Here is a 24,315-nt window from a genome sequence, read left to right as displayed (position 1 = left end):
ATGCTGACACCAAATTCTAAACCAGAAAGTATAAAATCCCCTGGTAGGGAATGGGGCCTGGTGTTGTGTGGGACTCACTTGATTCCAGGCACTCTTCTAAATGGAACTGCAGATCCAGACAGGCGAAGTTAAGGATCTGCTCTTCCTAGCCCTATTGTCTGGGCTTCTCACCAAGAAGACAATCAGAGATTTAGTGAGTTGTGTCCCAGCTGGGAAGCTCTGTGCTTAAGGACTGAGGCTTTTAAGGCTTCCACCTCACTAGCTTTTCACTGTATTGACTAAAATAAAATAATAAATCAGCATTGGAGCAGCATGTGGAGGTATAGGGCTAAGAGACTGGAGCTCAGCTCCCCATTTGCCCCACAGGCAAACAGCCTCAGAGTCAGGGGCTGGGGGAAAGGCAGGTTGACCAAAGAACTGAGATTGTAAGTTGGAAGGAAAACAGTTTGCAATTAAAATCTGCCTTGTCACAGGGCCTCACTGCAACTTAATTAAAATAAAGATGACATGGTTGCAAGGAGCTCTGCATTCGCTCTGAGAATGTCCATCAAGCTGTACAGCAGGTGGACTAGTTTTGGCTTCTTATATGTTGCTTAGATATTATTGATTTACGAGGATGTTGCATACTTCATTTTTGAGGTCAGGTTCTGACCCCAGGGTTACGTTCAATAGTGGAAGGTGAGGGTAGGAGGACAGATTTTCATGCAGAAATATTAAATATGCTTTGTGGAAATGTTTTTTAATTTTACTTTCATTTCTACAAAGCATATGTCAAAGAACAGGAGCTAAATCTTTGTGAGATGCTCAGGATCAGAACTATGAATGGACCCAAGAAAGTAAGAGAAACTCACGGCACTCCAGCAAGATAATCATTTCATTGGATTGACCTCTTCTGAGCCATGATTATGGCTCAAAACTATGCATTCTTTTAAGCTCTGATGTTTCGCATTAACCTCTTGCAACAGGCTCTGAACTAAGGGGTTGAGAGTTTGTAGAACATCACAGTGAATTATTGCATTTAGGACAAATGCAAAAAAGACCTGAATAATATAACTTATAGCTAGACAATTTAGCTATTGGGACTTAGCATAGATCAGAAAAAATAAAAAAATTAAAAAATTTAAAAAAATCAGAAACTCAGGAAAATATGCATTAAATTTAAGCAGTCATTTCTCGGGATTCATTCAATAAATATAGCACGATCTTTAACGTATCATGGGCTAACTCCATTGTTATCCTTAACTTGCTTGCCCTTCACACGCAAGAGGGCCTCTTAACTAGCAATAGTTTTAGCTCAAGCTGTCTTGCCTGTCAAGGGGATTAAGCTACATTTCACATTAGTACAACTGGTGAGTTGTTAACACCACAATTCTGTACAGCTCAAATAGTGTTCTGCAGTATGGTTCCACGGATTTGAATTTGGTAACAAGAGGAATTAACTTGAGAGAGATAATTTAAGTTCATTCTTTAGTGAATTCAGTGCCTTCTTCAGTGAATTGAATGGTTCCATTGTGCTTTTGGCCTTCCATTGATGAAGAAAAACAGGATTTTGTAGATTTAGCATTCTTTACATAGTATTGAAGCTCTTCTTTATAATCCAGAAACTTTACATCTTTTCTTCTCCAGTATACCTCTTCTTTCTTGCTATTACTTATCTCCAAGTTTCCCTTTTACTATCTCATCAAACTCTGATCCATTTAACAACTGTTTGCCTAAATCACTTTTATAAAGCCCTGCATAGAATATAATATATAAGTTTCTCCAATCTGCCTAAAGCCTTGTTATGTATAATTTCTAGTATATCAGCCATCACTTAGAACTGTGCATCTCTCTTCATTTTTCAGGGCACTAATAAGTATTTTTAGAAAAAAAATTTCTAACTGTCAGCAGTTCTCTATCCCTAATTAATTTCACATCTTCAGCAAATTTTACTTGCAGTAGGACAAATTCAGCTGCAGTGCAATGTGCATCTGATTGAAGATTATTCTTTTAGTTTCAACATCTTTCCTTTTTACAAGTTTTTAAACCTTGTTGGTATTGTAACAACAATACCTAATGTTTTGTCAGCATTAGAATCAATGAATGGATTTCAATTGCTTTTTTTATAGATAAAGTGTTACTCAATGCTAGCTAAATGAGAGAAAGGAAGAACATTGAGCTCAAAAGCAAAGTAGTAAAGCATTTTGTACACGGTTGCATTTCATTTACACTATGGTTTCATAGTGTACAGCATTCCCTCCAAGCTACAACTGAAATCTCTTGGAGTGAGGATTGCAGGATTTGCCCCCAAGTTCTGTGAGCGTTCTTCTCTGTAGAAGGGCTTAAACACACACAATAAGAACCCACTTCTGGCTTAGTGAATTCTTATTATGGATCAGCTTCTTACAGTTTTTTTACACTGTGGGAATTCTTTCTGAAAAAATTTTACAATGCTGGGAGATGAAAATTTCCTGTTATCAATTACTGTCTGGCACTTAAATTTGGAATTAACCTCCTTTGAAGTTTTTAGATTGATTGAAGTTGCTGTTGTACTCCCAGTACTTGAAAAAATAAATCACTAGCATTTCCCTTTTTCGGCATTCTGCTGTCAGTTCGTATGTTGGCTTCTACATTTATTTATTCAGTTTTTTCCACTTAGGTGACATACACATGCATACATACGCAACACACAGACTCATTTATACTGTACAGACACATACAGATTTATTCAGATGCTCATTATATTTGCATTTGCATTGGTTATTGGGGGTTGAGACATTTACAGATTTAATGAAGGATGTGAGTTTGGCAGCATAGTCCAGCCCCAGCATTGGTGGTCCACATGTGGCAGCTCTCCAAGGTCCTTCTTCCAAACAGACATGGCTTATATTCCTGCTTCTTAATTGGATTTGGTTAGATACAGCTATCGCTGTTTAATGAACATATCTTGGTATTCTGTAGGCATGTTTGTTTTTACATGATAGAATAACAATCCCTTTCCAGTGTACTATAATTGAATGTAGGTTTGGTTCAATTTCACTTAGGCCTTGACCAGCCAGCACTTCTCTGCATTAATTTTCCTAAAATATTCAAAGAACTACAAGAAACACTCTTCCAACATTTGCAAATAAGTGCATGTATATACACACCATCTTATGAAAATGGGCATTTATCTGACATATGCTTCTAGATGTGTTGTATAGAGTGAGTTTTACTGTGTGTCCTTTCTATCAACAAAATTACTGTCATTTCAGCTTTAGTATATACTATAAATGGTTCCTTTTTCCTCAAGAAACCAGGGTTAAAATCACACTGTTGTTTTCAGATACAGAAAGAAAAGCTATTTTTGGAATGCTTTCAGTTCATCCCTGTTCTGATCTTTTTGAAGATGTTACTTGTGATGGTGTACTATAGAAAATTTGCAAGAAAGAAATAAAAGAGACTTCAATTTCTTGGATAGCTTCAAATTCCTGGGTTTGAACTTTAAAGTGCAAAAGATGTTAAAAGGCAATAAAATCAGGGGATTTATTTCCCAAATGCTTTACTTGCACGGGCAACAAACGCCAGCATAATGTATATACTTAGGTTTATTGTCATTTTTAGTATACAGTCAAAATATGCTTTGAATTCAAAGCCTCCTGTACAACTGTTTTGACAACCACCACATCAGTAGGTAATGTGCAGGACACATGAAACTGAAGCAGAAATGTTTCTTTAGGTCTATAGGGAGTGCAGTACATCATTGAATTCAGATATATTAGAGCAGCATGAATTTCTAATATGTTGCTCTTATGAAAAAGACCACTGGCATATTGAATAATGCTGCTTTCAAAGCAGAGCAGAAAATGTGATTACAGACAATTCCATTGCTGTTTTAAAAATAAATATTTTCAAAATCTTGAGGTATTTTATTTCACGTAATGCATAAAATATGTAACAGTGGACTAGAGCTAAAGATCTTCCAGGGCACTGAAGAGTAGGTGATATCAGCTATAATTATTCAGATGGTGGAATAATAGAAGTATTAGTTTGAAATAAAATGTGTGTCACAAAGGCTCATGTCCTTCTATTAAAAAAAAAAAAAAAGCAATAAAAAGCTTTTTTTTTTTTCCACACTGTGACAGAAGAATAATGCCAATGAATAATTATTTAACATTATGCTCCAATTCATCAACACCTGAACAATTACACTATACCATTACACTATACATTTTCGTGAACTATATTTTTTAGATATGCCACCCATGAGAGAATAACATCTTAAACAAAATGTGCCACTGTGTAATATTGAAGAAAAGAAGGCAGCTGTTTGTTTTTTTTTTCTTTTTTTTTTTTTTTCCATTTCTCGTTGCAGGTGGAATGACACTGGTGTTTCTTATTCACAGTGCAGTTGCTAAGAAATCCAATACAGGAGATTGTTGTTGTTATAGCTGGGATGTATTTAAGAGCTTCATAAATATTAGTTTAAATTCAGTCTTCATGACTTGTCTTGAGGCTGACCTATGTGGTTGATTTTTTTGTCATTTTTAGGAGCTAATGCAAACTACTGAGTCAAATGGAAATTTACGGTGCTGATGAACAAAATGAATTATTTTCATAACAACACAAAATATTTGTCCCTTCTAACCTGAGCGCTGAGATTTGCATCACAGTTGGATACTTTTACTAGCTTGTATTGCATGGCAGTGGTGGAAGATACTTTTAGTCTCTGGTGAATACTTCACATTTGTGTCTCATTACCAGGCTCTGGTCTTCAGTTTACATTAAAATTTACTGTTATGCTACACAGACCTGCTGCTACCCCAAATTTTACTGCAGTGAATTATTGCCATCAGAACCACCGAATTATAAAGCTCAGGTCATAGAATACCTTGCGTAAAAATATTCTTTTCCTCCTATTAAGCCACATTTTAATTCTTGTAGAATGTCTTTCTTTTTAAAAAAGTAAAAAACAAACAAACAAAACCCCACAAAGCTGAGTTATCTCACTGCAATAAGCTTTATGTGACAAAAGGTTGAAACAGTTAGTGCATGTTTTGTACTGTAAGGATACACAGCCAAATCTTCAGCTGATGTCAGTTGGCATGTCTTTATTGTCTTCTCTGGAATTATGATGATTTATTCCATTCAGGGCTCTGGGACATCATGTTTATCATCCCTTACTTTTGATGTCTGCTGTATGTTTTGTCATCAGTAAGGCAACAGAAAATATATGCAGAGAAGCTGATTAAGATGTAACTTGATCAAGGTTTTATAAATTGCATATATGCTAGTAGAAGACTTTTGCTGTGCTATAAAAAAAAAAAAAAAAAGAAAGAAAAGAAAGAAAAGAAAGAAAGAAAGAAAGAAAGAAAGAAAGAAAGAAAGAGAGCAAAGAGAGAAAGAAGAAAGAGAGAAAGAGAGAAGAAAGAAAGAAAGAAAGAGAAAGAAAGAAAGAAGAACAAGAGAGACAAGGAGAGAAAGAGAGACAAGAGAGAAAGAAAGAAAGCATAAGAAAGATAAGAAAGAAAGAGAAAGCCAAAGAGAAGACAAAGCAAGAAAGAAAGAAAGACAAGAAAGAAAGAAAGGAAAGAAAAGAATTTCAAAAAAAATTCTTTCAATACTTTTCAATATTGAAAACTTTCAATATCTACGAAGTAAAGCTGTTTAAAATCAGACTGGAAACAGAACACGCATTTTTAACAGTAACAGAGGTTTGCCATTTATTTAATACTCTGTGAAGGCTGTGAGTTTTTTTGAGGATTGAAATCAAGACAGGGCATCTCTTAAACAGATCGCTGTAGCTGGCCTGGTCTAATGAACTTCCAGCTGCAGCCAAGGGACCAGAACCTTCCTGTGGGTCCTCTTCTCCCTTAGGGGCAATGAACATTATGCTGTGGTAGACCCGATGTCACTGATAGCGCCTCAACTGATAACACTTTGCAGTTTTCCCCTACAATGAAAATCAGCATCCTGTAGTTGCAGGGTACTGGTGGACCCCACCTCAGAGCTAGAACTAGAATTGCTGTGAGAATTTTCTAGTTAGTGTTTTTCATGAGCTGTTTTGTTTCTGATCTTAAAGCATCTGGAAAAAACTTGTTTCTGTCTGTAACTACTAAGAACTTACATTAAAGATAAAGCAGGTAACATTCGCCATCTCTGCAGAAAACATGATCACAAAATGACCAGAACCATTTCCAGGAGTGTACTTCCAGGCCTCGTCTTTATAATTGCCAGTGAAGTTCGTTATTTAAGCACCGTGAGCGTAGTCCCGTGAAAACTCAGTGTAGCTCATATATTTCACAAGCTAGTTAAGAAGGCAGATTTGGTGTAATTTCAAGAAGAAATAACAATGTGACATATTTTATTTTTGAAAATCACCCTCTATAGAAAATGCTTTGGTAAACTACGTTCACAACAGTACACATTTTCTAAGTAGGACTTTATTGCTACATGAAATTGCATAACAATATCCTTGTACGAGTATTAAATGTTCATTAACTAGATCCCCTGGCATGGCGCAGGCTAAGACACAAGGAACGCAGTGAAGCGGCCAGAAAATGTCTGGTATATGATACTTGAAAGCCTGGATATGACCTGCACACTCACTGTGAATACTCACAGGAGTGATTTAGAGTACATAAGCAGAATCATAGCTGCATGTGTCAAACAAAACAGATAATAGAGTATGCAAATAGAAAATCTTAGCTCTCAGAAAATGTCAACAAATTTTCAGGGTTCAGCAAGAGAATTGTTGGGGGACATCTTTATCTGCTGCTTTTAACATTGCATGTAGTTGTCGAGAGCAGCAAGATAATGAAATGTTTCTGAAGACTCAGTCTTTGGCAAAAAATAAATTATTAAGTGATCATGTAGATGGAATAGAACTAGAATGAGGAGTGCGTGCTGCAAGAAACTGTGAAGATGCTTTTGTGAGGACAAAAAGGAAGGTGAAGCCCTCAGTGCAGAGGAAAAGGAGACTTATGTGCATCAGGTGGAATAGCATGTCTTTCCACTTGTTTTTATTTTTTAAAGGGATGTATTTGCATCATCTGAATCTCTGAAGTAACTGAACCCCTGGCATGGGATTTCACCATCTTCTCATAGCGATCGGATCATCTTCTCAGAGAGCAGCCCGAAGAGATACGTGTTTTATGGAACAGAACTCCAATAAGGCTTGCAGGGTTTAACCCAGTCTGCCATTTTCATGCTGGAAGTTCACATGTGCTAAAGTCTAGGACAACAGCAGCCCAGAGCTTCATGCATGTTTGAAGTGGAGAGTGAATTTATATAGTCACACATACTTGGAAAAACTTTAATTTACTTTAACATACTTTAGAAAAAATACTGCACGCTTGATTTTCTTGATTTTTTAATGACTTGAAAGAATTTAAGAGGTCCAGCTAATAGTTCACACTGTTTTTCATCTGGTTTATTATTTTCCACAATAACTTTAGTGCCCTTGTTTCCTGTTTTCCCTCAACATTGTATGACTTTTTGCAGCAGCAAGTATAAACTCTGCAGGAAGAAAGTTTCTACTTGGCAGTGTTTTGATATTTGGAGAAAACAAAATCTAAAAAATAACATTTCCTATTTTTATCCCTTGTTCTTTCTCAAGGCAACTGTGAAATGTAAGGATCTCTACTCTTCCCCAGGTCCCTTCAGTAACACAAAGGTTCATTTTAGCTTGATGTCTGTCTGTTTCTTTTCCCCTTCACTAACACAAAATCTGTACAGATATGCTTTATAAATGCCCTTTCTCATGCTGAGATTCTCTAGGGACAGCACGTAAACCTTTAACCTCCACTGCTGGAATAATCCTGTACTACAGCCACTTAGGATCTCATCTATGTAGCCTCACTCACACACCTGTTTTGAACAGCATTTATAACTTTGTGAATTGGGCAGTAGAGATATGAAAATGAATGCTCTTAACTGATTTTCAGTGCATTGTATGTTAAACAGGAACCGAAACTAGTGCCAAACTATTGAAGTAGATACAACAGATTTATACAGTGTACTGCATGTGGTTGAATGCATAAACCCCCCCCCAATTTTTACCACCACTTTCAGGATATGCACACCTCAATGTTGCCAAGAGTCTGATATTTTAAGTACTTTAAATATTGCCTCGCTAGTAATTTTAAGGGAAGTAGCCTAGTTGCTGAAGTGAGATCTTCCATACCTATTGGATGACAGGAGTAGTCTTCTCCATATTCAGTCTTTACAATTACACTTCTCTACCAGTTGCTATAGGAAGTACATGTCCTTCACTTTATCCTTACAAAATTTACCTTGTCTTAAAAGAAGTTTAAAATTAAATGCTTTGGTCCTTAGCAACAAAAACAAAAACCCTGAGTACGGAGGATTTATACAATCAGCCCTGTGAGAATGCAGCTCTTTTTTTATGCAGAGATGGGACTTCCTTCTAATGCACTTTAAAATTACCTTCATTCACACATAAAGAATTTCAGAGATTAACTCAGTAACTAAGCTTCTGTTTTCTACACATGCCCTAATACTCAAGTACGGGATCCCAGTTTAATGAATTTTACTGTATTCCTCTTTCTTATAAGTACAGTAAGTGTTAGCCTGCAATAGGCTTGTTTGGGAGGGGGTGGACCCTCGGATCAAATTAAGTGCAGCTTAAGTTGCCCCACAGAACTACAGAGTGTTAAAATAAACACTGGTAAAACTTTATGAAATTGCATTTTCCAGGAAAAATAAACCATAACATTGAATGCTAGAAAGCATTTTATTCTTCCCTAGGGCCTTTCTTTTGTCTTGAAGTGCTTTGGAGTCAGTAATTAGCTATGAAGGTAAATGTACTAAATAATAGTACAAGAAGATATTTGTAATATCAGTCCCTGTTGTCTATCAAATACTATACTGTAGATGAGCAAGACATTTACCTTATTAAAAATCCAGCAAAATATAATGCACAATATGCAAATACAGCTGAGTGCCAAGTTGAAAAAGTCTGAAAGAGACAGATCTTAAGAGGGGAAGAAAATAACTATCTGGTAGGACCCATAATAATGAAAGTATTACCAGGAACTGATTTCATCTGTGATGATCAGTAACAAGAAGTTGGGCAGTAATGTGGCAAGAGACAACTTTCAATATTAGAACTAGCAAAAGTCCTCAAATATAATAAAGGCAAGAATTAACTGTCATGAGGTAGACATAATAGTATAGAGCTATTGTCGTATCTGCATGTAATGATAAGTGAGACCTTTAAGTTATCACACTACCTGGAAGTATTACAACAGCCTTGTTTAAGGGCCATGAAAAACATATGAGGGTTGTTTCACTTGCCCTTGAAACACAGTCAGCTCTAGGGGGAAATGAAGCATCTGTTTAACCACACAGTTTGGTGCTGTACAGCCCCAGACTCCCAGTCCCGTGCCTGCAAGACACTTGCAGAGCACACTTTTCTTCTCAGTTGCCATCAGTTTTCATAAATGCAATGAGGAGAAAAGATGAGAAAGTTCTCAGCATGGACCAAGCTAATATGACTTTAAGTATGTGCAGTGTTGCTGCACTAACTCCATAGCTCATATCCTTTGCCTCTGGATTCCATTTTTGGAGCTCTTACTGCCTGAAAATCCCAGTGTGATTGTCAGAAGTGCTTTGTCCAACTCTAGTAGGGACTTTCCCAGAATTTCAGCAGGGACAGAAGTAGCACTAAAGCAGGTGCTTCCATTTATTTATAAATTCAGAAAATTCAGATTCTAGATTATATCAAATGGTGTTTCAACCAATGTTGTTTTCAGTAATGATTCACATTGTACCTTTGAGCTTTTAAAATATTTCCTCTGCAGCATTTGAAAAACTAGTGCAAGCTGTGTTTATATTATTTTGGTAATCATATAATCAAAATAATGAGCTGCACTAGAGGAAAAAAGTGTGATGTAACCTGGATCCTGGCTCAGTGTAGCGTTAATGTCATATTACTTTCCAAATAACAGAAATTTGTCTAACAGGAACTTTAAGGTTTCTTCCTTAATCTAGTCCAGGGGAGGACTTTAAAATTCATCCGCCCATAAGCAGAATACTCTCAATGTTTGTCATTTCTGACAGATGTTTGTCTGCCTTATTTTTTAGAGAATTCTTCTAATGAAAACTGCTCAGACTCCTCAGGCAAACTCTGGGTACAGTTCCTCAAACTTAAAAATTTGTCTAGTTCATTGTATACTTAAAACTCAGCAGACAGTGGAGGTTAGCATGGACAATTTACTCTTTTCAGCTGACTTTTAGCTATTTTTATTTTTGAAGGGTTTATATAAGTATTTATAGAATGTGTATTTATCTAAGAATGAGCGGTAGATAATACATGTTGATGGAACAGATAGGAAATAAATAATCAAGAGGTTGTCTGTCAACTCAGTCTGTTTTGGTTCACGTCTGATTTGACCATTTAAGAAACAGTAGAAAAATAATCAGCTTTTCCCAAATCTTATTAGCATATAATCATTATCCAGATCACATTAGCCCATAACCTACACTAAGATAATAATTCTTCTTGAAGTTACAGTGTGTTATTTTATGAAATTGTTTATGTGCATATTTGCAGTATGATATTTATTTGTCACCGTCCATTACTTATAAAGTTACTCTGAAGGAATGGAAGTTTAGGAATCATACTTAAGGAATGTCACTGCAAATAATGGGATAAAAATAAACAGTGGGTAAAAGTTGTTAAGGAGAAAAACCTGTAATGTCAGCCAAATAGTCCACGGGTAGCATTAAAGCACTGGGAAAATGAATGGGAAAATCCTGCACTGGCTGGGAGATGGGCTGGATGATTTAATAGATCTTTCTTTGAGATGTAATTTCTGTAACTGCTTGATACATACACTGGTGCTCAGACATTTGGACTCATTTCTTGTTTGTCTGGCAAACTGTTTCCTGTGAAAGGTTATAAATTACAATAAATAGACTTTGCAGAAGATGAGCTACATGATATACTTGGAAAGAGTTTCTCTGCTGATATTCAAGACATTAATGTCAAAGCAGAAAAAACAGTGGAGTCCTATTCCAGTGGCTTTGCTTGAGTGCAGTGCTCGAAATGTGCAGAATCGTAAATAACATTTATATTGAATAGAGTTTTCTGCATTCTAACAATAACTTAGGATAGAAAAGATAAAATAGAACAAATATGTGATTGACATAGCAGAATATTTTCCTTCTGAGTTTACAACGAAGAATTCACTGTTGAGAGAGAGAGAGGGGGGGGGGTGGAGGATAAGGGAAAGAAGAGAAAGCAAGAATTTATAAAAATGTTGGTGTAGTTATAATTAGATCCATTTTAGAACCAAAAGTTTTATGCAGAAACTGACAGAAGGATACACAATAATTATAGTTTGCTGACAAGATGAATAGAGTTTCCTTTTTTTATCTTATGGTTTTAGGAAACCAAACTGTAAATAAATATGCAGTTTGACAGATTGTAATTGCGATCAGCAAGACGTCTTTTCATTTAATCAGATGGTGTTATTAAAATGGGGTTACAATTAAACATTTTGTAATGTGACGTAGAACTCTATTAAAATACTCCAGCAAATAGTAATTTGCATTTGATGCTTCTGAAACCCATTTCTATTTGCAGAAATGTTATTGGCTGTGACCTTCTAGTGGTTAGGTCTCGGTTTGCTGCTTTCTTCCTATGTTGATAAATGCTATGAAGTATCCTCTTCCTTTACTTCATGGTGAAGATTAAAAGATTAATTTTGAATTCTTTTCTTACTTTTGATCCTTGTATTGCTGTACACTGACCAAAGCAAGTTTCCAACACGGGAAATAGTCAACATGTATTTACTTCACAGTTAGATGTTTCAAGAAAAACTAATTTGACATGTGAAATATCACAAGAATCACTGAGTCATAGGATGGCTTGGGTTCAAAGGAACCTTAAAGATCTACTAGTTTTAGCCCTGTGGCGTGGGCAGGGTTGACAACTGCTAGATCAGCACCAGATCAGGCAGCTCAGGACCCCATTCAAGCTGGCTTTGAACACATCCAGGGACGGAGCATCCACAGCTTCTCTGGGCAGCCCCTGCTAGCATTTCACCATGCTCTCAGTGAAAATATGTAGGAAGAATTCAGCATATTGCTGTACCTAAAGCATTATTCTAAATTCAAATGACACAAGCCCTTGGATTTGGCCCTGCCTTTCTGTAGACATAATTTATTCCAAGAAATCTAGCAAAATAATTTTCAGGAAGACTAAAATTTCAGATTTCCATGTGAAATTTCCATTATTTGTTCCCATGGTTTGAAAGCCTAAAAACAAGAATATGAACACTCAGAGGAGATTATCTGCTCTGTCTTCTAAGACTCTCTGAGACGTATATGCTACTGGAAACAGTAGAACCACAAGCAGCAGAATTGAAGAAGGAGAATCAGTAGTAGACAGAACTTCTGAGTCATTTTTCAGGTGCATGTGGACTCCTCTAATAAAACTACATATAGTGAATGTTTGGAGCAAAGGGAATGTGTGAGTTGCATCAGCAAATTACATTTACAAGGGTGAAACAGTCTCTGAAAATGAAACTGCTAGGCCACTGCTCCTTTGTCTCACTATTTGATTTTGGTGGATGTTTTTGGAGAAACCATCAATGATTGGAGGGAACCAGCATTTTTCTTACTGGAAAATAACCATTTTTTAGATAGTGATTCTGAAACATACATTCTTGTTTCCTGTCACTAGTAGTAAACAAAAGAAATATTAAAGAGGGGAGGAGAAGATAAGAGGGTGGAAGAAAAGTCAAGTATGCTTTCAAAGAGGGTGAAAGAAAAGTCAAGTCTGCTTTCATTTCGTCGAAAGTGAAGATGTATGAATACTTGAGAAGTAGGAAAAATGGAAATAAATAATTTGGTTTGGCTTCTTTATACATTAACTTTTCATCATCCCAAATTTGGATCCTCTTGACTCTTTCTTACTTTTCCTGTTGTTACGATGTGTGGGTTAACTGTTACGCTGTTCAACAAGTATGTAGGTTGCTCCAGAATTAGTGCCTTTTTAAATCCATGGAAACTATGCCAGATACAAAGAAGGTAATAACACTATTTGATGGAGAAAAAAAAAAATCAGCTACAAAACAAACAAACAAACAAACAAAAAAAAAACCAAAAAAAACTGTTTTTCAGCATAGTCACAGCCGTTAGCTTTGCATTTTTTCCAGTGCTGGACAAGAGCCTGAGTGCCACTCTTGGAAAATTTGCATCAGCAGATTTAACCCACTGTTACTGTTGCCACTACTGAAACTACCACCTACTACCTCATTGTGATCACATCCACTGTTTGGTCTCCATAAACATTCAGCAAGCATTGATGAATGTCAATGGGTGCATTTTGTTCTGCCCGGAGGAAGGAATTAAGTGACACACTTTTGCTTCATACACACATATATGTCAGATACCATTTTGTCAGACTGCCCCTCTGCTGCCATCTGTTGCACAGCCACAGCAAGTAATGGAATCTTGACAGGAACGTTCAGCCTCTACTGCAATTCCACCAACAGCCACTTTGGAACAGACACTGTGGACCAACATAATAAAATGGGGCACATTACTTTTTCAGAGCAGGTCTGTAGATTGAGTTTAAAGTATGTTGATGTGAAGTCTCTGTCTTCACTCTGCATCCCCATCAGCTTCTTCTTTTCATCTGTGTATATTCATGCAGCATCTTCCCCCACATTACTAACTTGAGAAATATTTTTCAAAAGAACATTGAGAGAATATGATCTTTCATCATGATGAATTATGATGTAAGAAACGTATTTCCCAGAATAGGAATAAATTCATCAACCATAAAAAAATATCAGACTAAGAAAGGTGATTTTAAAACACTCCTCAACAATTAGATAGAATAAGCAAAAGGTTTGGCTATGTCCTTCCAGCATCAGAACAGATTGGGCTGTAAGAGCACTCTGACTCGTCCTCCGTAAACAACACAGGATCGAGGCCAATGATGCTTCAAGAAGAATTTGAGTCCTGGGTAGGCTGTAAGTGGTTGAGGGAGAGATCAGTAAATACTGTGTGTCCTTTGGTATTTCCAGTAACAAGCCCTGGCAGGTAAAGAGGGACATGAAATTAGAAGGTGTACAGAAAAGATGTGTGTTAAGTTTTTTTCTTAGCCTAATTGTATTTTTCTTTAAAACAAATAAAATGCAAAACTCAATCTAGCATTCAAAACAGGGAAAAACTAATTCACTTCTTATCTGAGTATAGCTGCTTCCTAAGGGTTCATCATTAGGTCTACACAGGTATGAAAGACGATCATCAGGATCAGAACACAAGTTGAACCCACAGAAACAAATCCATTTTGTAGTGATTTTCATCACTGAATGTACTTGAGGACTTTATCTTACTTTCTATTGTCTTTACTAAATATTTGCAAAATGCAAATTGTGTAATCACATTCCAAACAGTGCACCCCTGGCTTGTATGGAGAGGTAATTTTCAAGAGGAGTGAGGGCCCTAAAGAACGAGGTGGGAAATGTGTGTAATATTCATCATTTGCATTCAGCTGAAAGCAGGTTTATTTTAATAATACAGAGAGGGATGCCTGATCTAGCATACACGTATCCCATCTTTGAATCTCATCTGTTCTAAAAAGATGCAAGTTGCACAGGATATATGGTTTCTTTATTGTGTTTTTTGCATTTTCAATTGTGTACCATATATTGACATACCACTGTGCATTACAATCAAGCCTGTTTGATTACTTTCAATTTATGCCGTAGGATTTTGTCATTCTTGCTGAAAATTTCAAGACATTTTACTCTAGACTCATTTTTTTTTCTCCCTTAGATTTATTTACTACCTTTAGAAGTAGAAAAGTCCAATTTCAATCATGTTAGAAATAGCTCATTTTAGACAAGTACGTGCTGCTCTGCTTACAAAACATATATGAGTGGAATATGCAATTACCACAACTCAGTTTCCTGCCACAGAAACATTTCAGCATTATAGCATTACAGAAATAGAATGACATGCATAATGAAAGATTTCAAGATTCACCCAAGGCATTTATTCTCTTCACCTTAATGTTCTCAGCAGTAGCAGAGTATCCATTAAAAGGTACTATGAATTATGGTTGCTTAGCAACTGCAAGGAGCTTGTAACAGCACCAAAGAATGAAATGGCTGGTTGATAAAATGAATTTTCTCTGAGCATTAGCCTGTTGAAACTGCCTTTTCTTGTGGAACATAAAGTGCATTTATTTGTCTCATGCATTTTTTATTAGAAAATTATTTGAGTTCCAGGGACTTGAATCGTTTTGCTACAGGAGATATTTGATTTTAATGTGTTGTACTAAAATAAGTAATAAAAGACATTTTCTTCAAAGTAAAGACACCAAACAAACCCAGGTAGCTCCGTTTGAAGTCAGGAATAAAATCTTGTATAAGGTATGTCATTATTCATTTCTAATTAAGAGTGACATTAGCTAAGACTCAAATGTTACCTCTGGAAGAAAGTTTGACACAGTTAGCCCAATATGTGGTGAATAAAAGGGAGGACTAAGAATTGTCTCCTGGATTCATCATGAGAGAAATAAGCTTCCTTCTCCCTTTCCATATGATAAGGTGGCAGTGTCTCAGAGAAGGTCGTAAGTGGTTGCATGTTCAAACCCATTGTCTGCTCACTTCTGTGCTAAAGATATGTTCATTGTAGGCTCCCATCCAACAGGCAGAGGACATTTAATTTTTCACTGACACTCTCTAGGCTTTCAGCAGCAGCAAAAATTGAGTAGACATTTACAGAATGAAGGTTTCTATTTGGAAAAACCTAAAAAAAAACAAAACCAAAAAACAGAACAACTAAAGAAAAGTAAAAGAGTTAGGGGAATACATCAGTTTTGACTGATCTTTTATTCACATTATTTTCTGAGGTTTAGGTCTGTCTACTTAGGAGACATGAAGATATCAAAAGAGAGTGAGAGACTTGCCCATTCCAGAACATCCAGAACATTCGCCTATGTATATAAAGCCAAAGTTTAGGCTTCTATTCAGTGTTTAGAGCAAGAACTTAAGAATAACTTCTAGCTTTTGTAGCCCATAAGACCACTCAAATGATTAGTTATCACTAGCTTATGGCCTTTTAGTCATTCTTATGAGTCTTATGATAGAGACATAACTGCTCTTAAACAGTTTAATAAATATGTATTAAAGATTTCAGACTCGACTTTAAAGATGGAATGAGTTCAGTCAGTTGTCTACCATATGAAAATCTGAGAAGCAATTGTAACCCTGGTTCTTCACAGGAGGTCAGTAGATCCTGGCCTGTTTCAAGTGCTCTGAGTTCAGAGTCCTTGGTGCAACCCAGAGCTGCTGTTGCATTTTCTGGTGAAACCAAAGAGATTGTGTGTGCAGGGTGCATAAGGAACCTGGCAGTTCAAAGGAATTGTAAGAGAACTCGGGAACGGGAAAATCCTTCTTGGCTTAGGAGTGTTTGTCAAATTCTGGACTGGAAACAGTAAGAAGTGAATCTGAAAAGCAGGCTTTGTTGACTTAAGTGCTACCTACCTGGCAGAAAAGAATCATAATGAGACCAATGGGTAGTATTAAAAAAGTTGAAGAGTCTTGCCAATAGCTGCTTTGTCATGGAAGTTTTAGATAAGTATTTCTGTGTCTGAACAAATTCTAGTGATGCTGCTGAAAGTGCTACTGCTGGTTACTATTGGGTAAAAGATGCAGCTATTCCATTTGAAATGATTTTATTTAAGCAACATTTTTTACAGAACATTTTTTACTGCAAATAAAATGATCAAGGAGATACATAACTAAAATCAGTCATAAGCTTTTTACACTAAAATATAATTCTGCTCAAATGAAAATGAAAGAAAACTCATATTAAGTGGTAAGATCTTGCCTCTTTAGAGTACATGCTGATAATCAAACATTAAAAGTGAAACACTGCTCTTCTTCTACAAAGGTGCAAATTAAAATTCCAGAGAGAGAGCTTGACTGATTTGCTTAACAAAGAGTTTAATACAGCAGAATCCCACTTGAACATAAAACTATTACACTCACAATAATCCTGTCTAGCTGTTGGGAGATCCAAATTAAAACTCTCACTGATATTTGCTTAAATCTCATAAATAGCACAGAATTAGAGCATATTGAAGTTGCGTGTTTACTGTGATCTCACTGTCTAATAGGTTTTTAACAATTTAAAATGATTAGTGAAAATATGTATTTTCCCCTCAGATGATTCAAGTAGTTGTACATTTTTTTTCCCATATTCTAATTTAATACACACTTGTTTATTAACTTACTTGTGTCAACATGACAAGCCTGTATTGAATGCAGACTAAATGTTCCATTTAAATAGGTAATTTATTTTCTTATTAGTATTAAGGTGCTATGAAAAGATTATTCAGTCGAAGCTGGTGGATTAATAATACTACCTCTCTAGGAAATATTTGCATGCTCATTACTATGTTCCATTATTTCCATTCATACCTATAGAAAAACAGATGTTTGTTTCTTTTCCACTTTTGATTGTTCCATTCTTCAGTATCCTCTGGAGGGTTTTCTTTATGGATTTGGGTGTGTTGGTTGTTGTTTTTTTTATATATATATGAAAATCATACAATTATAGAGATGTCTGAAATCCAGAGCAGTTTAGAAAAAGGAATTGTGGTCCTACAGAATACTTCAAATGAGTTGCAAGTATTTCAGAATTAGGATTTGTGACCTGTTTTCTCTAGACTGGATGTATGGGCAAGTAGAGGCTTAAATTTGATGAAAAACTAAGATTCCCCACATTCTTGCTAGGATACATCATTTACATTGATTTTAAAAAAGAGTAAATCGAGGGTGATATGTTAAAAATGTGATGAATTACTAACCTCAGAAAGCTAGTAATTTTTCTAGGTTTTGATAGTACATTATAGATAACCATGGCATCCATGGTGCAGTCTTTCTTTTGTGAGACTGATCTAATAAAACAAGAATTTGCGCACACCCACCTAAGAAGTAATCATTATTCATGCTTTGTAGAAAAAGGTAGAGTTCCAGGTCTGCAATTCTTGCTTGCAGCTACATTATATAAGGAATTCAATCAATTTAATTTATGAAAATATACAGTTGTGCCGGCTGGAGAACACGGAGTCAGTCCTGTCAGTTGTTCCACATCACCAAGTATTACTGAAGAAGGAACTAACCACTGTTGCAGAACTCCAGTTGCTCCAAAGCAGTGAGCAGTGAGCAAAATTAAAGCAGAGAGAAGTCTTATTTTGTAAAATGCCCAGACATGCTTAGAACCCAGAAAGGACTGAAAATACACATTGTGTGAGAACCTTGCAATAGCCCTTTTTGCAAAACTGTATTGCATTTGTTTTGGCCCTCTTCCAAAAGAACTTGTAATGGCAAGGAAACATGTCTACTGCATTTCTGCATGAATATAATAAAAGCAGGGTGTGATATGACCAAATGCACTGACATAACCACTGCATACTTTTATGTGAATCTGTCAAATGTGGACCATGTTACATAAGGGCACTCTATTTCTTACAACTGCCTGAATAAATAATGTACATAGGCCTCCTCAGAAACAAAGTTAATAACAAGCTGTCTGGTTACATGTATTTCTGTATGCCTTCCAGTTAACTCAGAAGACCCAAAGATGATATAGAGAGCTGTAGAATATTGTGTGGGTTTGAGACAGTCTCTGCGGAACCTTTATCTGCATGTAGGGCCTTTTTTTTTTTAATATGTGACAGTTTTATATCATGGATAATGATCTTCATATAATAAGTAATCTAAAAACAGTCAAACTCATCACAACGAACACAGTTTATTTCTTTGAGCTGTTTCATGCATCAAATCTTAGAAATCTTCTTCTGCAAATTGCATTAAAATAATATTTTTGCTGTCTTCTGACATGTAATGTATGTCTACTAAAATGGAAGCCAAGTCACTCTGCTTTTTCCATTGACAAATTTTTATAGTTGAGAATGTCATATCCAAGAAAACCATTTTGTAATGCAATTTTTACTTTGCACAGACTTGCCATGAAATGCTGTGTTACTACATTACTAACACTGGGAAATTCTGGGCAGTGATCAAAGAAGCAGTGAGAGCTGTTTGATAGTTAATAGATTTTCTGTGTTCTTAGTAGTAAATGAGGAATCTTGGAAAAAAAAAAAAAAAGTACTTAGTACTTATTTCTTGAAAATATTGGTGCTGATTAAGGGTTTTAAAATCTCCAGTTTTACTTAGACATCTTTTTTCCCTGTTACCCTCTCATTTGCTATTTAGGTTTAAGGCACATACTTTAAAATATTTAAGCAATTGGATAAAAAGTTTAGGTGTAATTTAGCCATTAAAAGGAGACATATGGCAGATAAAATGTGTAAGCAAAATCTTATGCCTCGTTGAGGGTATGGGTTAAGAGTTAACATACTGTTCAGAAGGAAAGGCATGGAAAAACTGTCCATGGCAGGTTCTGAAAGCAAGTTTTGAAAGTAGTTATTCATAGCATAAGGCTAATATGCACTTAATTATTGAAATTTTCTTTTTAAAAAAGGATTGCTTTTTCATGTTTCAGAGTAGTACCAGTCTGTATGTGTTCTGTGCCTATCTTGTGTTCAATTACTTGTAAAAATTATTTGTATCCATCTCTTCAGTCATCTGAACAGTATCAGGTGACATTTTTGGTAGATAGGCGGACATCCAGCTACCAGGAAATGTAGATCGGGGTGTTCATCTGTACCTGCTTGTCTGCATGCAGAACAGGAGAGTCTAGCATGAACTTACAAGTTTAATGATGGTTCATAAGAACTTTACAGTCAATGACAGGGTATATCTGAGAGGAGATGTGATTTCTTCAATGCTAATAGAGAAGATCAAGTCAAAATCTGTCCTTTCCATTTAAAGATGAAAAACATTGATGAAGAGCATTTAGTGATAATATGAGGAGATTTATAAGGTCTTTCATGCTTGGTTTCCCATCCTTGAAACTTCAAGTTTTCAGGCGTATGCAATCTACAAAGCTGCTTTTAGTTGAAAATTTATATTAAGATGTTTTCAAAACAGATGTAAACCTCCATCTTTAACATTACAGCCTACTACATTAAGTACAAGATGAGGAATATGATGTCTTTGGCGACCTACTGAAGGATCCTTCACAGAAGTCCTCATGCTTTCATAATATTTTCATGAAGTCGGCATAGTTCTTCTGACAGGGTCGCAGTTGAAAACGTAGGCAGATTAAAGTGATTGATGAGAGAAGTGATCAGATTAAGGAGGTAATGACTGAGAGAGAATGCTACTTCTGGGTCTTCTAGGTTACAATTCAAAGCCCATTAAAATACTTGCAAAGGCTTGTGTTGCCTCTGATGTCCTTTGAGTAGGAGTTCTGCACAGAAGTGCTCTCCTATTTGGATTCACATTATATTAGAGAAATTTATGTGTGTGCCTCAGTTTCTCTGCCTGAATCACTAAGAGAGGGGGGGAAAAAGGGGAAAAAAAAAAAAAAGAAAGAAAGAAAGAAAGAAAGAAAGAAAGAAAAGAAAGAAAGAAAGAAAGAAAGAAAGAAAGAAAGAAAGAAAGAAAGAAAGAAAGAAAGAAAGAAAGAAAGAAAGAAAGAAAGAAAGAAAAAGAAAAAGTAAAAGAAAATGTGTTTATCTGCATTGCCAGAGCTTAGCTTATTAAGTGTTTGGAATGTGCAGTAAAATAGAAGTGAGATTAAAAATACAGGTTGTAAAAATTCTTTTGTACATACAAATCCTGTATTATGGAACACTTGTACAAACAAATTATGTGGTTTACCTTCCTCATTGTGAAGTTAATGCATTTTGTTAACCTTATACTTGTTATATTTTGTTTGAGAAGGCAAAAGCTATTCTGCCTCTCTATTCTTCCTCACTGCAGAATTTGAGTTGAAGGATTATTTTCATTGTATCTATTTGAGAAGGAAAAAAAAAGCAAACAAACAATACAGGTACTATAAAGAAGCTCATAAATTTGTGTCAGTTTCAGCTCCCCAGGTCTTAATCGAGAATTTTTCATCTTCATTCATTGTCAGTTTTTCCAGAGCAGATTGAGATAAATGTCTTTTATCACCCAACCATTGCAGGTGCATATTCCACTTGGTGGAGATGGTGCTAAGCATCCCTGATAGAATAAAAAGGGACAGAACTTACTCCTCTATAGAGAATGGGCTGTAAAGCCCTGCAGTTCTTTGCAGAAGTTTAGGAGCTGTGCTTTCTACATGTCTGGGTGTTCAGGTTATCTCAGCATCAAGTTATGACCCCCTTGAAATAAAGCAAAACCATTCAAATGCCTAGGAAGACTGCAAACAGAACATGTTCCCTAAACTGTAAGACAAGCAGTAACTCAGATAGCTCCTGTTACAAAGGACAGTGAAAGGGTACCACTTTGTTACCAAAAGCAGGTGCATCTTCATTAGCAGCTGGCAGAGTTACCACCACCAGCTCAGGCTCCCCAGGGCACCATTCAACTCGGCCTCAAGCACTACCAGGGATGGGCACCACAGCTCTTCTGGGCAGCCTGTACCACTGTCTCACTTCCCTTTGGGAAAGCAATTTCCCCATTACATCTAAATGTAAATCTCCCCTTTCTGAGTTTCAAATCATTCCACCTTGTCCTGTCACTATCAAACTGTGTAAAAAGCCGGCCTCTATCTTGTTTATAAGCTTTGTTTGGATACTGGAAGACCACAGTGAGGTCTCCTCAGAGCCTTCATTTCTCCAGGCTCAACAAGCCCAGCTCCTTCATCACTTCTTCATAGGGGAGGTGCTTCAGGCCTTTGATCATCTTCATGTCCCTCCTCTGGACACCCTTCGACAGCTCCACATCGTTCTTATGCTCAGAACCCCAGGCCTGGATACAGTACTCCAGATGGGGCTTCACAAGGACAGAATCCCATCCTTACTGGAAACCCTTCTTTGGATGCAGCCCAGAGTACAGTTGGACTTCTGGGCTGCAAGAACACACCACTGCCTCATGTCCAGCTTTTCAACCTCCAGAACCCAGAAGTCCTTCTCCTTAGAGCTGCCCTCAATATGTTCTTTTCTCAGCCTATTCTCATGTCTCAGATTGCCCTGACCTGTGTGCAGCACCTTGCACTTGGCCTTGTTAAATCTCATTAGGTGCTCATAGACCCACATACAAATTTTGTCCAGTACCCTTTGAACTACATTCCTTCCTTCTCAGTCCTTTCACACAAGAACAAGATCATGTTTGGTGGTGGTGTTGGTGGGAGGTATTTGTTCAGTGAAGATTGTTCTCTGTATTGCCACCGATTTTTCCCACTCCATATATAAAGTTATTTTTGTGAAGGTTTTATAACTCTCACTCTTTCTTCATTCCTTGTATGCTACTGAAAAGTTCATATCTAGCTGTAAGAGCATTCAAGTGGCAGTAACTGAGCACAGCCACAGTGGCTGATCATAAGCAAGGTGCCAGGAGGAAGGTTTGTTGTTCAAGAGTTGCACCAGGATGCTGCAGCAGCACACTTAGGCAAATTCTGGTTAGTGTGCCTGTCAGACACAGTGTGACTTGCACTACTTTCACTATGCTCAAGCTAACTTTTTCCCTGATCTGCAAGTTGTGTCTCGTGTCCCACATGGGTAAATACTCCAGTATATGCTTGGAGTTTGTGTTGGCTACAGATAGCTTGCTGTATTCTGTACTAGATAGTGCTATCAAGAATTAAAAGTACTGTCTTGGGACCACTAAGGATGCTTTGTGAATGTGGATAATTTCATAGTGGTATACAAGACGTGTTTTGTTCCAAAATATACTCATCAACTGGGCTGAACTAGAATCAGATAAATATTTTCCACTGGCATTCCTGTTAGAGATTCCTTCATTTCTACAAGTTGTATCTGTGGCTTTATGAAGACTTCTTATCTTGCTGGTTACTTGAAGATTTCTTTGTGGTATGCATAATTGTTCATTTCTTTTGGCAACCTTATTTTACCATTTGCCTCTATGAAGTGAAAGCTTTTTAAAATGCACCAGTAAAATATTAACTAAGGGTAAAACGATCACATTTTTATCTGAGCTGAATACTTACTCGTGACTAAATTGTCAGTGGGATGTTCTAGTTCTACCCGTCCACATAGGTTACTTTGATATCTCCATTTTGTGCAAAGTGGCATTTTTATTTTGCAATTAAAAAATCCCCCAACCTCTTCTAAGTTTGACTGCATGCCCACTCCTCTCTTTCTGCATTCAGAGAAAGCTGTCATCATTCTGTTGGAGGCTTCTCTGAAATCAAAGAAAGGGCTGGCCTGGAATGATTCTGCAGCAAATACAGAAGGAGAAATTAGTTTATAACATCAGTGACATTAACTGTGTTATTTAAAGGTATTTAGAGGACCTTGTTCTTTTGCTTGTGAGTAGTTTTGTTACCAGTGTACTTCTACCTGCAATTATGCCTTATGTATATCCCTTTAGTTAGGTATAGGCAGAACTCCTCCCATTTCAGATTTGCAGCCAAATAAATTGATCATGCAAACATATGGAGTTGGCCTTTTGAATGTCTGGCCCTAAATGTTTCATGGCGCTTACACAATCCACACTTATAATTGAATTACAGTGAGAGGATAACATGTTATTGTGTTGTCTTCTGTATGGTTCACAGTAATTCTTATCATGTATTTCCAGAAGACATTACATTATTTTATTCCCCGTATTAAAGACAAGCTTTTAATGTACTTAATCTTTAAGGGTTCCTTGTGTAAAACCTACTTGCTCAGGCAAGGAGTATTCACATGGGTGAAGACAAATCACTTGGGGCTTATTTCTGCCATTTAGGCACAGCGCTGTGCAGGAAGAAGGAAGGGGAAATAGCTATGCTTGGGCAGAGGTCCCAGAAGCTCACAGAGCAGTTCCTGGGGTCATTTAATGCAAACACAGATCCCAGTGGTGCTGCACTTCTTTAGTGTTTGTGGGTGGGCAGGTAGGTGTTTGCTCTACTGGCCATCATGTATGCTTGAGAGTGGTATGGCTGCCTGTTCATTTCCCAAACAATTTTTGTCAGATTGTGCATGGTCCAGGAGGACGCAGGACAGGGCCATGCCTGGTTGTGACTTTACCTTTACTTTACTCCACACAGTGTGTCCATGTAATGGGAGCTAGAAAGATCACAGGATTGTAGGGGCTGGAAGGGACCTCCAGAGATCATCCTGAGATTTGGGTTGTCCTGTGTGGAGCCAGAGGCTGAACTTGATGATCCTTGTGGGTTCCTTCCAAATCAGGGTATTCTGTGATTTTATGATCCAAGGCTAACTCAGCCACTCATGGTGAGTTACTGTAGCAGTAACACTGCATCAGAGCATCAGAATGTATATAGGACTTAATGTGAAGTTTGCTT

General features: G+C 36.8%; 1 protein-coding gene across 2 annotated transcripts in view; it reads left to right on the top strand.

Moving 5' to 3' along the window:
- TOX (thymocyte selection associated high mobility group box) overlaps positions 1-24,315 on the top strand; it is a 216,222-nt gene that overhangs the window by 130,914 nt on the left and 60,993 nt on the right. The window lies entirely within an intron of this gene.

The sequence above is a fragment of the Coturnix japonica genome, chromosome 2 (genome assembly GCF_001577835.2).
Source record: "Coturnix japonica isolate 7356 chromosome 2, Coturnix japonica 2.1, whole genome shotgun sequence".
Taxonomy (NCBI): domain Eukaryota; kingdom Metazoa; phylum Chordata; class Aves; order Galliformes; family Phasianidae; genus Coturnix; species Coturnix japonica.
This window is presented reverse-complemented; position numbering and strand designations above follow the sequence as displayed.